Below are 14,621 nucleotides of genomic sequence, written 5' to 3'. Positions count from 1 at the left end.
CTGCTATTCCTTAAAAATAAACATTTAGCAGAAACTATAAAACAGATTGACATCTCTGTAGTGTATATTTTTTTTAAATGGAAACACATATTAATGTGTTTATATGTTCAGTCTTAATGTTTGCTCCGTGAATCAATTATTCATAGAAGGATGCATCTCTCTTTGTAAATGTTGTAGAGAAAAATGATTTGAAACAATGATAATTTTCAAAGAATTTTTCCAAAGGCCTTATCACAAAAGCTCTTATCTGGTGAGTTGACAAGACATATTGTGAGCAGAATTTTTCATCCTATCAAAAATGATCATTCATGTTATTTGACACCTCAGGCTTTCATCGAGCTTCCACTGTAAGAATGTTAAGAACTTTTGTGAAAGTAATGATCTTACATATTTTGTATTCCTAGAGCAGGACAGTAAAGCTGGTTCAAAATGAATGCTATGTATATGAATTGAACAAAGAAAAGAAGCCTCCAGCTTATTCTTCCATTCAATCTTAGCCAAAGGTATCCCATAATAATGTGGTAATTCAAGAAAAGATAAAAGAATGTGTCTCTATCATTTTAACTGAGAATTAAACATTCAGTAATAAAATAATTGCCACTCAGCAGGTTATAGGTGAATCTTCCAGAAGGAATAATTAATTCAGCGAAAGCTTACGGACATTTCAAAAGAACACACCAGTGAGATTGCATGTCATAAGATTATAAAACGGTAATACCAGCTTTTAATTGACAGATGAGACTACAAGGAACAGGATATCATCTGGTCTCATTTCAAGCACCTGGAAGATTTATCTTTAATTTAAACTGGCACATAAATTGAACATTTCTGAGAGGTCAAATTACACTTCTGTGAAAATGGATGGAGCAATGAGTAATATCATGATCACACTTTACATTTGCAGAGCATTATATGCCATTTAATCTACTTTTATATCTCTAGCTCTAGAAAAGAATGAAAGGATTTCATAATCTCAAAATTATGATCTGACTTTATCTTCCTCATACCAACCTGTGCAGCTTAAATGCCTACCACACTGCCTTCCTCTCCTAAAAATTCTATGTTAGCACAGGATTTACCAGTCAGTGTAGTTTCTGTGAGTAAATATAATTACTTGATATAATAAGTGGTATTCATCCTGGAATAAATAGGAAAGTTTTTATTGTTTTCTATGGTAGAAAACAAAGTGAGAAACAGTCAAACAAAATTCTATCTTAAATTATAGTGTAAGTCAGCACAAATTCATATATGATAATGTGATGACAACATGGTCTTTCTTTAAACCTAGAAATAAGTGATTGTCTTGAAACCTCTTTGCTCTGCTGTCAATACACAAGCAATGCCTGTATGACAACAAGAATCCACAAGCAGAAAGGATGTGAGGTGAAAAAAAGACAGCTTCATGATGTCTGTAATGATAACAGTTAAGCATTTAAGTAATGCTCTTTGTGAATAGATAGAACACCATCCCATTCCTTCACCATGTATAACAGTGATGGGTACTACATGTTTGGATTCAGGATCCCTTCATTATGATGGTATAAAGCACTAGCATTTATATACATATTCTAAAATCTCTTGAATATGTTTAACATTATCATTGCAAATAATCTTGCTATAAATGTGTTTAAAAATATATATTCCTTTAAAGGTCAGGTTATTCAGTGATCTCAAGTATTTCCATTGAAGATATTGTGATTAAAATAAAAGTCTCTTTAAAAATAAGATGATATTTGTGTGTGGCCAGTGTAGAACTAGTATTATAAATGTGACTGAGGACCGGCGGATCCGGGACCGCAGCAGCTCTCTGCTCCCAAACCCCGTGGGAGAGAGACCTCACCGCCTGATCAGGTGGGCACTCAAGAGGCTGCAGAGCGGAGGAGACCACCAACACTGCCCACCCCTTCCCACATCCCTGGCCCAAGAGGCAACTGTATAAGGCCTCTGGGTTCCCGTAGGGGAGGGCCCAGGAGCGGCAGGACCCCTGCGCCTGAGACACTGCCGGAACCTGAAGGAAACAGACCGGATAAACAGTTCTCTGCAACCAAATCCCGTGGGAGGGAGAGCTGAACCTTCAGAGAGGCGGACACGCCTGGGAAACCAGAAGAGACTGCACTCTGTGCACATCCAGGCGCCAGAGGAAAACACCAAACGCCATCTGGAACCCTGGTGCACGGAGGCTCCTGGAAAGAGCAGCGCAGATCTTCCCGGTTGCTGCCACAGCGGAGAGGACTTAGGCAGTACCACACGAGCAAACTTGAGCCTTGGAACTGCAGGTAGGACCAACTTTTCCCCTGCAAGAAACCTGCCTGGTGAACTCAGGACACACAGAGGCAAAATTCCTCTAAGGCCGGGCACTTCCTGTGTTTACCGGAAGTCCCACACCGGCGGATCCCGGACCGCAGCAGCTCTCTGCTCCCAAACCCCGTGGGAGAGAGACCTCACCGCCTGATCAGGTGGGCACTCCTGAGGCTGCAGAGCGGAGGAGACCACCAACACTGCCCACCCCTGCCCACATCCCTGGCCCAAGAGGCAACTGTATAAGGCCTCTGGGTTCCCATAGGGGAGGGCCCGGGAGCGGCAGGACCCCTGCGCCTGAGACACTGCCGGAACCTGAAGGAAACAGACCGGATAAACAGTTCTCTGCAACCAAATCCCGTGGGAGGGAGAGCTGAACCTTCATGAGGCGGACACGCCTGGGAAACCAGAAGAGACTGCACTCTGTGCACATCCAGGCGCCAGAGGAAAACACCAAACGTCATCTGAAACCCTGGTGCACGGAGGCTCCCAGAAGGAGCGGCACAGATTTTCCCGGTTGCTGCCACAGCGGAGAGGACTTAGGCAGTACCCCACGAGCAAACTTGAGCCTTGGAACCACAGGTAGGACCAACTTTTCCCCTGCAAGAAACCTGCCTGGTGAACTCAAGACACAGGCCCACAGGAACAGCTGAAGACCTGTAGAGAGGAAAAACTAGACGCCCGAAAGCAGAACACTCTGTCCCCATAACTGGCTGAAAGAAAACAGGAAAACAGGTCTACAGCACTCCTGACACACAGGTTATAGGACAGTCTAGCCACTGTCAGAAATAGCAGAACAAAGTAACACTAGAGATAATCTGATGGCGAGAGGCAAGCACAGGAACCCAAGCAACAGAAACCAAGACTACATGGCATCATCGGAGCCCAATTCTCCCACCAAAGCAAACACGGAATATCCAAACACACCAGAAAAGCAAGACCTAGTTTCAAAATCATATTTGATCATGATGCTGGAGGACTTCAAGAAAGACATAAAGAACTCCCTTAGAGAACAAGTAGAAGCCTACAGAGAGGAATCGCAAAAATCCCTGAAAGAATTCCAGGAAAACACAATCAAACAGTTGAAGGAATTAAAAATGGAAATAGAAGCAATCAAGAAAGAACACATGGAAACAACCCTGGACATAGAAAATCAAAAGAAAAGACAAGGAGCTGTAGATACAAGCTTCACCAACAGAATTCAAGAGATGGAAGAGAGAATCTCGGGAGCAGAAGATTCCACAGAAATCATTGACTCAACTGTCAAAGATAATGTAAAGCAGAAAAAGCTACTGGTCCAAAACATACAGGAAATCCAGGACTCAATGAGAAGATCAAACCTAAGGATAATAGGTATAGAAGAGAGTGAAGACTCCCAGCTCAAAGGACCAGTAAATATCTTCAACAAAATCATAGAAGAAAACTTCCCTAACCTAAAAAAAGAGATACCCATAGACATACAAGAAGCCTACAGAACTCCAAATAGATTGGACCAGAAAAGAAACACCTCCCGTCACATAATTGTCAAAACACCAAACGCACAAAATAAAGAAAGAATATTAAAAGCAGTAAGGGAAAAAGGTCAAGTAACATATAAAGGCAGACCTATCAGAATCACACCAGACTTTTCGCCAGAAACTATGAAGGCCAGAAGATCCTGGACAGATGTCATACAGACCCTAAGAGAACACAAATGCCAGCCCAGGTTACTGTATCCTGCAAAAATCTCAATTAACATAGATGGAGAAACCAAGATATTCCATGACAAAACCAAATTTACACAATATCTTTCTACAAGTCCAGCACTACAAAGGATAATAAAGGGTAAAGCCCAACATAAGGAGGCAAGCTATACACTAGAAGAAGCAAGAAACTAATCATCTTGGCAACAAAACAAAGAGAATGAAAGCACACAAACATAACCTCACTTCCAAATATGAATATAACGGGAAGCAATAATCACTATTCCTTAATATGTCTCAATATCAATGGCCTCAACTCCCCAATAAAAAGACATAGATTAACAAACTGGATACGCAACGAGGACCCTGCATTCTGCTGCCTACAGGAAACACACCTCAGAGACAAAGACAGACATTACCTCAGAGTGAAAGGCTGGAAAACAATTTTCCAAGCAAATGGTCAGAAGAAGCAAGCTGGAGTAGCCATTCTAATATCAAATAAAATCAATTTTCAACTAAAAGTCATCAAAAAAGATAAGGAAGGACACTTCATATTCATCAAAGGAAAAATCCACCAAGATGAACTCTCAATCCTAAATATCTATGCCCCAAATACAAGGGCACCTACATATGTAAAAGAAACCTTACTAAAGCTCAAAACACACATTGCACCTCACACAATAATAGTGGGAGATTTCAACACCCCACTCTCATCAATGGACAGATCATGGAAACAGAAATTAAACAGAGATGTAGACAGACTAAGAGAAGTCATGAGCCAAATGGACTTAACGGATATTTATAGAACATTCTATCCTAAAGCAAAAGGATATATCTTCTTCTCAGCTCCTCATGGTACTTTCTCCAAAATTGACCATATAATTGGTCAAAAAACGGGCCTCAACAGGTACAGAAAGATAGAAATAATCCCATGCGTGCTATCGGACCACCACGGCCTAAAACTGGTCTTCAATAACAATAAGGGAAGAATGCCCACATATACGTGGAAATTGAACAATGCTCTACTAAATGATAACCTGGTCAAGGAAGAAATAAAGAAAGAAATTAAAAACTTTTTAGAATTTAATGAAAATGAAGGTACAACATACCCAAACTTATGGGACACAATGAAAGCTGTGCTAAGAGGAAAACTCATAGCGCTGAGTGCCTGCAGAAAGAAACAGGAAAGAGCATATGTCAGCAGCTTGACAGCACACCTAAAAGCTCTAGAACAAAAAGAAGCAAATACACCCAGGAGGAGTAGAAGGCAGGAAATAATCAAACTCAGAGCTGAAATCAACCAAGTAGAAACAAAAAGGACCATAGAAAGAATCAAAAGAACCAAAAGTTGGTTCTTTGAGAAAATCAACAAGATAGATAAACCCTTAGCCAGACTAACGAGAGGACACAGAGAGTGTGTCCAAATTAACAAAATCAGAAATGAAAAGGGAGACATAACTACAGATTCAGAGGATATTCAAAAAATCATCAGATCTTACTATAAAAACCTATATTCAACAAAACTTGAAAATCTTCAGGAAATGGACAATTTCCTAGACAGATACCAGGTATCGAAGTTAAATCAGGAACAGATAAACCAGTTAAACAACCCCATAACTCCTAAGGAAATAGAAGCAGTCATTAAAGGTCTCCCAACCAAAAGGAGCCCAGGTCCAGACGGGTTTAGTGCAGAATTCTATCAAACCTTCATAGAAGACCTTATACCAATATTATCCAAACTATTCCACAAAATTGAAACAGATGGAGCCCTACCGAATTCCTTCTATGAAGCCACAATTACTCTTATACCTAAACCACACAAAGACCCAACAAAGAAAGAGAACTTCAGACCAATTTCCCTTATGAATATCGACGCAAAAATACTCAATAAAATTCTGGCAAACCGAATTCAAGAGCACATCAAAACAATCATCCACCATGATCAAGTAGGCTTCATCCCAGGCATGCAGGGATGGTTTAATATAAGGAAAACCATCAACGTGATCCATCATATAAACAAACTGAAAGAACAGAACCACATGATCATTTCATTAGATGCTGAGAAAGCATTTGACAAAATTCAACACCCCTTCATGATAAAAGTCCTGGAAAGAATAGGTATTCAAGGCCCATACCTAAACATAGTAAAAGCCATATACAGCAAACCAGTTGCTAACATTAAACTAAATGGAGAGAAACTTGAAGCAATCCCACTAAAATCAGGGACTAGACAAGGCTGCCCACTCTCTCCCTACTTATTCAATATAGTTCTTGAAGTTCTAGCCAGAGCAATCAGACAACAAAAGGAGATCAAGGGGATACAGATCGGAAAAGAAGAGGTCAAAATATCACTATTTGCAGACGACATGATAGTATATTTAAGTGATCCCAAAAGTTCCACCAGAGAACTACTAAAGCTGATAAACAACTTCAGCAAAGTGGCTGGGTATAAAATTAACTCAAATAAATCAGTTGCCTTCCTCTATACAAAAGAGAAACAAGCCGAGAAAGAAATTAGGGAAACGACACCCTTCATAATAGACCCAAATAATATAAAGTACCTCGGTGTGACTTTAACCAAGCAAGTAAAAGATCTGTACAATAAGAACTTCAAGACACTGAGGAAAGAAATTGAAGAAGACCTCAGAAGATGGAAAGATCTCCCATGCTCATGGATTGGCAGGATTAATTTAGTAAAAATGGCCATTTTACCAAAAGCAATCTACAGATTCAATGCAATCCCCATCAAAATACCAATCCAATTCTTCAAAGAGTTAGACAGAACAATTTGCAAATTCATCTGGAATAACAAAAAACCCAGGATAGCTAAAGCTATCCTCAACAATAAGAGGACTTCAGGGGGAATCACTATCCCTGAACTCAAGCAGTATTACAGAGCAATAGTGATAAAAACTGCATGGTATTGGTACAGAGACAGACAGATAGACCAATGTAATAGAATTGAAGACCCAGAAATGAACCCACACACCTATGGTCACTTGATTTTTGACAAAGGAGCCAAAACCATCCAATGGAAAAAAGATAGCATTTTCAGCAAATGGTGCTGGTTCAACTGGAGGTCAACATGTAGAAGAATGCAGATCGATCCATGCTTATCACCCTGTACAAAGCTTAAGTCCAAGTGGATCAAGGACCTCCACATCAAACCAGACACACTCAAACTAATAGAAGAAAAACTAGGGAAGCATCTGGAACACATGGGCACTGGAAAAAATTTCCTGAACAAAACACCAATGCCTTATGCTCTAAGATCAAGAATCGACAAATGGGATCTCATAAAACTGCAAAGCTTCTGTAAGGCAAAGGACACTGTGGTTAGGACAAAACGACAACCAACAGATTGGGAAAAGATCTTTACCAATGCTATAACAGATAGAGGCCTTATATCCAAAATATACAAAGAACTCAAGAAGTTAGACCGCAGGGAAACAAATAACCCTATTAAAAAATGGGGTTCAGAGCTGAACAAAGAATTCACAGCTGAGGAATGCCGAATGGCTGAGAAACACCTAAAGAAATGTTCAACATCTTTAGTCATAAGGGAAATGCAAATCAAAACAACCCTGAGATTTCACCTCACACCAGTGAGAATGGCTAAGATCAAAAACTCAGGTGACAGCAGATGCTGGCGAGGATGTGGAGAAAGAGGAACACTCCTCCATTGTTGGTGGGATTGCAGACTGGTAAAACCATTCTGGAAATCAGTCTGGAGGTTCCTCAGAAAATTGGACATTGAACTGCCTGAGGATCCAGCCATACCTCTCTTGGGCATATACCCAAAAGATGCCTCAACATATAAAAGAGACACGTGCTCCACTATGTTCATCGCAGCCTTATTTATAATAGCCAGAAACTGGAAAGAACCCAGATGCCCTTCAACAGAGGAATGGATACAGAAAATGTGGTACATCTACACAATGGAATATTACTCAGCTATCAAAAACAACGAGTTTATGAAATTCGTAGGCAAATGGTTGGAACTGGAAAATATCATCCTGAGTGAGCTAACCCAATCACAGAAAGACATACATGGTATGCACTCATTGATAAGTGGCTATTAGCCGAAATGCTTGAATTACCCTAGATCCCTAGAACAAATGAAACTCAAGACGGATGATCAAAATGTGAATGCTTCACTCCTTCTTTAAATGAGGAAAAAGAATACCCTTGGCAGGGAAGGGAGAGGCAAAGATTAAAACAGAGACTGAAGGAACACCCATTCAGAGCCTGCCCCACAGGTGGCCCATACATATACAGCCACCCAATTAGACAAGATGGATGAAGTAAAGAAGTGCAGACCGACAGGAGCTGGATGTAGATCGCTCCTGAGAGACACAGCCAGAATACAGCAAATACAGAGGCGAATGCCAGCAGCAAACCACTGAACTGAGAATAGGTCCCCCGTTGAAGGAATCAGAGAAAGAACTGGAAGAGCTTGAAGGTGCTCGAGACCCCAAAAGTACAACAATGTCAAGCAACCAGAGCTTCCAGGGACTAAGCCACTACCTAAAGACTATACATGGACTGACCCTGGACTCTGTCCCCATAGGTAGCAATGAATATCCTAGTAAGAGCAGCAGTGGAAGGGGAAGCCCTGGGTCCTGCTAAGACTGAACCCCCAGTGAACTAGACTATGCGGGGAGGGTGGCAATGGGGGGAGGTTTGGGAGGGGAACACCCACAAGGAAGGGGAGGGGGGAGGGTGATGTCTGTCCGGAAACCGGGAAAGGGAATAGCACTTGAAATGTATAGAAGGAATACTCAAGATAATAAAATAAAATAAAATAAAAAAAATACGCATTAATTCAGCATCAAAATAGAAAAAAAAATAAATGTGACTGAGTTATGTGTTATATTTCTTGGAGTTATGCAACTTTAAATATGGCATTAGCTAATTTCCTTTCTTTGTTTAACTGTTTGTTTGTTCCTTTTTAATGTACCTTGCAATATTTGTTTTGGAGCTGGAAGTCCAGGTGAAGTTAGAGAAGTGACTTTATATATCTGAAACAGTGGTGGTGAGGAAGACTCCTTTTACTTGCCCTTCTGCTCAACAATGATTGCCATTAAATAGCCCTACACAGACCCTTGGAATCACAATAAGGAATGACATCTAAAATTGTAAATCAAACGTGGGCAGTTTGAAATGCTCTTGCTTGCTGTGAGGTTAATTATTGCCTGCTTCTTTGCACTCGTGTTGGAGGTTAGGGTGGATATTCTTTCAGGCTAGTACTTCAAAAGCTGCTGATATTTATGAAATTATCCATTTCTCTAGACTATGTAATCTCATGTTGACTTATTCTTCTTGATAGTCTCTCTTCTGATCTTTTGTATATTTTTCCATTAGTGGCCCTGTCTCCTTGCCATTATAGACTTTATAAATTGTGTGTGTGTGTGTGTGTGTGTGTGTGTGTGTGTGTGTATGTGTGTGTGTGTGTGTAGCTAGAGATCATCAATTTGATGTTTTGGGCTTCATCTTGTTTGTTTCTGAATATTTTCTGACTGCTTATATGATTTGCTCTTTCAACCACTGTCTTTTTAGAAATATGCTGCTCAGTTTCTCAATACTGGTTAATTTTCCAAATTTCTTCTAGAAATTATTTTATAATTTATTTTTTCTGACCATAAGAAATACTTGTGATTTCAGTCTTTAATTTTATTGACAGGATTTGTGGTCTAATATGGGATAAATTCTAGAAATATTTCATGTTTGACTGAGAAAAAAATTTCATACGGTTTAAACCTTAATACTCTATATGAAACAATCTATAGACTTAATTCAATATGTTCTCAAACCTCGGCATGTGTTACAGAAATAGAAAAATCCATATAAAATTAATATGGAATCTCAGAGGGAAGGGCATTAATAACAAAACAACTTGGAAAAAGGACAAAATTGAAATATTTACAACTTTTTAAAAAGTTTTAGTAGACTTTTAGAATAAAGCTTTCTGGCACCAGGCTTTTATTTGGTATCTGACTATGGGCTGATGATTCTTCCTCTTGAGTCAATCAAAGCCACAAGGTAATACCAACTACGGTGATACTAACAGGAAGAAAGAAGGAAGGAAAGGAAGGAAGGAAGGAAGGAAGGAAGGAAGGAAGGGAGGAAGGAAGGAAGGAAGAAAGAGAGAGAGAGAGAAAGAAAGAAAGAAAGAAAGGAAGGAAGGAAGGAAGGAAGGAAGGAAGGAAGAAAAAAAGAGAGAAAGAAAGAAAGAAAGAAAGAAAGGAAGGAAGGAAGAAAGAAAGAAAGAAAGGAAGGAAGGAAGGAAGGAAAGAAAGAAAGGAAGGAAGGAAGGAAGGAAGAGAGAAAGAGAGAAAGAAAGAAAGAAAGGAAGGAAGGAAGGAAGGAAGGAAGGAAGGAAGGATGGAGAGAGACTTGGCTGGGATAGAACAGGGAGGCTAGAGATTAGCTCTCATGAATTTGGTCATATGATTCTCAAGATGGCCATCAAAAACCACCTATCAGGGGCCTGAGCCAGGCAATGCTTTCAACAGTTTCTTTAGCAAATGGGACATGAAAACTGGCTTTACATCTGCAAAGAATTAAAGTCAGATCCTCATAGCTAAAGCACTATACCTGAAAATGAATTGAAACTGTATTATAGCTCTGATTATAAAAATTAAAAAAAAGTGTTAGATGAAAATACAGAACATTAACTTCCCTGTACTGAGTCAGACAATGGTCTCAAAAGATAAAAATGAATAAAAAAACAATATTAAAGGCTTCTAAAGGAAAACAGATACAATTTTGCTTCTTTAAAATAAAACCCTTTTGTACATCAAAGGACTCTTTGAATAGATTGTAAAGACAATGGTAATTTTTCAGACTTACAATGCTTCCTAAGACCGCCTATTAAAGACTTCTTCCCTAGGTGTGACTAATGGAGTACTGGAAATTTTAAAAGCAGGGATCTAGTTGAAAGAAGTCAGTTTGTTAGAGTTATGCCCTTAAAAGTGATATTAGGACTCCAATCTCTATCTCTTTCCTCCCTTCCCTCATTTCTATCTCCTCTTCCTCTTTTTCATCTTTTTTCCTGGTCCCCATCAAATAGATTTTCTTCACCACATTCTACTAATAACTGTTAATATACAAGAGTCTGAAGAACATTTGAGTCAAGCAACCACAGATTAAAATCTCTGAATCCATGTGCTAAAATAAAAACTTCCTCCCTTTGGATTTTTTTCATGGATTTTTTTTTTTGGCAGAGTAATGGTCTACAAAGTAAGAAACAGTATTTTTTAAATCTAGAACCTGGTAAGGGATTTCTTTCCAGGATATTTGCAGTACTCCTACAATCAAGAACAAGTAGAACACAGCCTCCCCAAGTTAAGACTCAAAGAACATTGGAGAAATGGGAATCACAAAGGATGTAGTAACCAGAATATGAGGAAGCAAGCCATGACGTGTCTTCGGGACATGCAGGGCTAACATGCAGACCAAACAACAGTAGTTGTGTTTGCCTGCCCAAGACCAATCCAGTTGCACAAGATCAAACAAGTTAAAATTTTATGATGGATTGAGTAGGGATCCCAATATTCACATCTAGCTGAAGAGCTATTGACAATGACAGGAGAAATATTACGTTTGATTGGCAATATGTTCACTGGTAGGTTGCCAAAGCCCCAGACTGGTCCCATAACTATTCATAGGAAGTCAATAATAACTGGAATCAAAGATAATGATATTAATCATCATCGTTATCATCATTGTCATCATCATCATCATCATCAAAACAACAACAAAGATAAAAGAGACATAAAATTTGGATGCAAAGATGAGTTGTGTCTTAAGGCAATTGACAGGAAGTAGTAAGGAGGTAGATATGATTGAAATATAATATATACATATGAAAACTTTAAAAGCAAAAATAAAAGTATTCTTTAAAAAGCTAATATCAGAAAAACAAACAAACAAAAAAACAAAAAAACCCCAAAATGATGCTTCATTCCTTCTTAGAAGGGAGAACAAAATACAGGAGGAAATACAGGGACCAAAAAATGGAGCAGGGACTGAAGAAAACATCATCCAGAGACTTCTCTACCTAGGGATCCATCTCATCTGTAGTCACCAAACCCAGTCACTAATGCTTATGCCAAGAAGTCCTTGCTGATAGGAACCAGATATGGATGTCCCCTAAAAGGCTGTACCGGAAGCCTTCTGATACACATGAGGATGCTTGCAGGTAACCATTGGACTGAACAAGGGGATACCAATGGAGGAGTTAGAGAAAATACCGAATGAGCTGAAGGGGTTTGCAACACCATAGGAAGAAATTCTATTAGCCAACCAGATCCCACTAGAGCTCCCAGGGACTAAACCACTAACCAATGACCAATGACCAATAACCACTGCATATGTAGCAGAAGATGGCATTGTGTAGCATCAATAGGAGGAAAAGCCTTGTGAAAGCTCGTTTCCCCAATGTAAGGGAATGCCTGGGTGTTGAGGTCGCAGCGGGTGGGTGGGAGTGGGAGCATCATCATAGACACGGGGGGGGGGGGGAGAGTGAGGGGGTATGGGAGAGGGTGGAAAGGGGATAACATTTGAAATGTAAATACATAAAATATCCAAGAAAAATAAAATTTAAAAAAGGGGGAAAATGAAAATTGCTAAAATTTAAAAAAGTAAAATGTAAATAAAAATCCTATAAAAGAAAATAATAAATTAAAATAAGAACAACAACAAGAAAAAGAAACCCAAAAGATCATATTATCTAACATTTCAGCTTCTTGGTACAGATGTTGATAATTAGAATGCACCATTTTTTAAGATACTTATGTGTGTAGTATCTTTATTCACAATCCTAAATGTAGAAGCAACACAAAGACTGGCATATGTAACAGAATCAGTTTTAAAGAGGAAAAAAATAGAGCACTCAAGTAGTTGTCTGTTTGAGATACTATGGTAAGCAGGAAAACCAAATAATGAAGAAAAAGTGGCTTCACTTGTATGAAACATACAAGTATGGGCTCAGAGCCCAAAAGAAAGATGTCGGATGCCAGATGTTGGAAGGAAGAAGGTCTTGTTTAATAGATTAAGGGTATTTTCTGAAATTAGAAGAATTAAGAAGATGATTGATGAGTTTCACAAAACAATGTAAAAGCCCTTAATTATGTCTGAACATAATCCATAAAAGTGATGGGAAGGCAAAAACTGTGGTATGTGAACTTTGTTATAGTAACCTATTTTTATTGTATCATAATGTATCATCATGTCATATGGTCACATCCAGAACAAACAACGGCAACAAAAAAATAAGGATGAAATACTCAACTGAAAATTTATGAATTTTCTTAGACCCATCATATAAGTGAAGCTATGGAGAAAACTTCTCTGATGAAATCTCCAGAGATAGGTGAACTCAGAGAATGATGACCAAATCAGAAGCTACTCAAGCCAAATGCTGGTAGGAACACATACATGTTAGTTTGCATTTATGGTTGATATTGTGTCATATGCAAGGAGATTTTTAAAAAAGGAAAAACTTCTGTGTCTGCAGTCTTAGCAGTCTTCCTACACACTGGTAGCTCATCTTCAGGAAACTGAGCAGAATCTTAAGGTTAGAGGGGAAGACAGTACTTCCCGGAAGGCAGTAGTTCTAAAGTATTTCCTTGTGTTTTTTAGAGCAAGTGACTACTTTCCAGTGAGAATGACAAAAGATCAACTCACTGAGAGAATGACATTTACCCGTGTTCTTGATCCCGAGTGTCCTCAGACACTCTCCCTACTCAGGAGGAGAAAATATAAAGACATACTTGTGACTCTCATGTCACATGCTACTTAAACGACATCTTAGCATTTGCAAAACTTCAGCTTCCTTTCCAGAAGTAGTCAGTTATCTTCACGTTTTTAAAGAATAAATTCAAAGAGTCAAGATTACATACTTCTGAAGATTTCCCCATGTCATTTCTATATTGAGATTTAATTATAAGACTGTCGATTGGTATACCACCCTGGTATAACAGCCACCAAAAGCAGAGTACACGGTTAACTGTCTCAGTCTCTGGTTACATGTTGAATAATCAATTTTTATTCATGCATGTGTATAAATGTGCAATGTTAAGCATACATTCATTGTGCTTGTGCATATTGGTATAAGACATCAAATTCTGGAATAGTTCCTCTTGTGCCTTCCATCCTGCTTTTGGAACCTGAATTTCTTCCTAGCCAAGAACTCATTGACTAGATAATGTTGTCTTGTCAGTGAGCCACAAGCAAAAACTACCATGTTTGATGACTTTTACTTGAGTGCTGAGGATCAAACTCAAGTTCTTATTATTGTATGGCAATAACTTCATGCACAAAACTGTCTCCACAACTGCTGTAATGATTTCTGACATCTGACAAGTGGAGATATTCATATCAAAATATGGATATCTACAGGCAACACTATTCTTCAAAGTATATTTTTCCTGTGCTCTCTGGGGAATCTTCAGAAGTATGTAATCCTGACTCTTCACATTTATTCTTTAAAAACATGAAGATAATTGACTACTTATGGAAAGGAAGCTGAAGTTTTGCAAATGCTAAGATATCATTAAGTAGCATGCCTCTCTTGAAAATGTTTGTAAATCAAAATATAGACATATATGAATATGCATATACATACTATCTACCTAA

This window comes from Rattus norvegicus, chromosome 20 (assembly GCF_036323735.1).
Source record: "Rattus norvegicus strain BN/NHsdMcwi chromosome 20, GRCr8, whole genome shotgun sequence".
NCBI lineage: Eukaryota > Metazoa > Chordata > Mammalia > Rodentia > Muridae > Rattus > Rattus norvegicus.
This window is presented reverse-complemented; position numbering follows the sequence as displayed.